Source organism: Fukomys damarensis, unplaced genomic scaffold, assembly GCF_012274545.1.
Source record: "Fukomys damarensis isolate Sample0158 unplaced genomic scaffold, DMR_v1.0_HiC HiC_scaffold_14, whole genome shotgun sequence".
Lineage (NCBI taxonomy): Eukaryota > Metazoa > Chordata > Mammalia > Rodentia > Bathyergidae > Fukomys > Fukomys damarensis.
In genome coordinates, this window is record NW_022900926.1 from 60525530 (window position 1) to 60527934 (window position 2405).

The 2405-nt window shown below is 40.2% G+C and overlaps 1 pseudogene; it reads right to left on the reverse strand.

The window, feature by feature from the left end:
- Nucleotides 1-1596: 1596 nt before the first annotated feature.
- On the reverse strand, nt 1597-2040 carry LOC109117735 (annotated as a pseudogene).
- Nucleotides 2041-2405: the final 365 nt, after the last annotated feature.

The following is a 2405-nucleotide window of genomic DNA, read 5'->3' on the forward strand; positions in this document are numbered from 1 at the left end:
GCCTCGAACTTACAGTGATCCTTCTGCCTCAGCCTCTTGCATATGCTGCCATGCCTGGCTTGTATTTCTGATCTGTGTTTTCTTCATTTCCTACCTTTACCTTTTGCTTATCTTGTACATGAAAATATTATTCCATCTGTGCTAAACTAGTGGAAATTTTCCCCAATTTAGTCCTGTTTGCCCACTTTCTTGTTAAGTGCATTACATGGGCTGGATTGTTACCGCGTCTATGCCTGGCCAACGATGACCTTCTCTGGGCCTCTTGACTGAGCCATCACTTCTCCCGCCACAGTTTGATTCTGATGTTCTCCTCCCTTCTTCTCCTACATTCCAGACACTGCTCTCCTTGTCCTCTTCACCTGAGGGAAATCATTGCTAACTTCTTTATCTCTTCCCTTTTGCTTCATCACGCTGAGGATGGGGAGCCTGTCGTATTCACTCTTTTATCTAAAGCAAAAATCAGTGCCTAACACCACATAAGGGTCACTCAGTCAATTAAAAATGCAATGGAAATTCTTATATAATGATGCTGATTTACTTTTGAACATACTTAGACTTTCCATTAAAAATTAAGTTGTATAAATAAATCTTCATTTGTATGACATATTGGCCCAATTTATCTGGAAGGAAATAGACAATGTCAATCTTTCTCAGTGCCATTATTTCCTCTCCCAATTTAAGCAATGATGAATTTATCATTTCTGTAGGATGCCATGATGGATAATAAAAATGTGCAATATAAAGGCTTTGAGGAACACAGAAAAGCTTTAGACTGAGGTTAAACCATTCAGAAAGGTTAAGAACCCTATGTTGGGTGCCCTTTGTATTCTACAAACTTTACAAATCCACATTCTGTTGCCAAAGGTATAGCTCAATAACCACTGAAACATTTCAACATGCTGCCTTTAAAAAGATTACAATTATATAATGCAGGAAGCATGGAATTAGAACATGGGTGACATTTATCACTTACCCTGCTTGGTATCTCCCATTTATTATACATAAAATAAAGAGTCCCTAACCTCTCTTCCAGCCAGTAGAGGTAGCCTGCTTAACAGTAGCTTAAACACAAGACTCTTTTATTGCTGAATATTTTTCAGGCAGCAGCCTGGTGATGGGCAGGTCTGGTCTGAAACAGCTCATACATTACGCCACCCAAGGTGCGGACTGATGCTCTGCTCAGCCATGCTTAGGCTGCATCCTTCACACCCCTGATTGGCAGATGATAGCACACTGGTAACCATGAGGATTCCAGGCCAAAAAAGGAAGAAAGGAGAAGGGTGCTATCTATTAAGGTTTTTCCTTGCAAACAGTTTTCTGGTATCCTTATTTGCTGATTCCCACTGCTGTCTTACAGCTGTCTGATGCTGTCTTTACAGAAATGTGTTTTTAAGTCTACTGCCTACTTTAAAATTATCTGCTTTCTTTCCTACTGAGTTTTATACTATCCCACATGCTCTGTGTATTAACCTTTTGTCAAAAGTGAAGTCTGCAAATATTTTTTCCTATCCTGTAAATTGTGTCTTCATTTTGTTGCTTCCTTTATTTTTGTTGTTTGTTTTAACAATTGATTATCAATTTATTAAAACAGTTGCCTTAGGCATCTGCCTTAGTGGAATCAACTTCCACTCCTGGCTAAATACTGATGGAAGTAATCTGCTTAACAATCTCAGAAGAACTGTGCAAATCAATCAGTGTGGATTCTCATCTGGAAACGATCCCATGTCTTAGAACCTTCACTACAAAGCATTTTTCTTGTAGTGATTCTCAAGGTCTTAGGAGGCATGAGAACAGGTCCTTTCATTTTGAGATTCTTTTCCTTTCCACCTCTGGTCAAGTCAGCACACACCTTCTCCAGGGATTTCATGTTGTGACTGGTGAGGGTAATCCTAATTCAGTGAATGGCCACTCTGGCTCCACAAGTGTCTTTCCAGTATCTTTAAAAGCGGCTTCCTGACCGACTTGTTCCTTGCCAAGAGCGAACAGCGGTGAGTCAGGAGCAGGAGCAGACAGAGCTAAGGAGCCCTGCACCACAAGCATTTCTTCCACAGAAAAGTTGTTGCTTCCTTTATTGAGAAGAAGCCATTTCATTTACTACAATCCATTTGTCTACTTTTGCTTTTGTTTCTTGGGCTTTTGGGGTCTTGTCCAAAAGCTTCTTGCCTATCCCATTGAATTTGAATAATACATGCAATGCTTCAGGAATTTCCATGGAGTGCTTGACTGGAGACAGATTAGCCTTCTGTGCCTTTCTGCTGTTAGAGTATGTGCTGTGAACTGCATGATCTCACTTCTACGTTACACCCCAAAGTGTGAAATTCATAGGAATAGAGAGTAAAATGGAGGTTCCAGGGGAAAAGGAGAGGTTAATGTCCATCAATGACACAAAATTTCAATTAGACAGA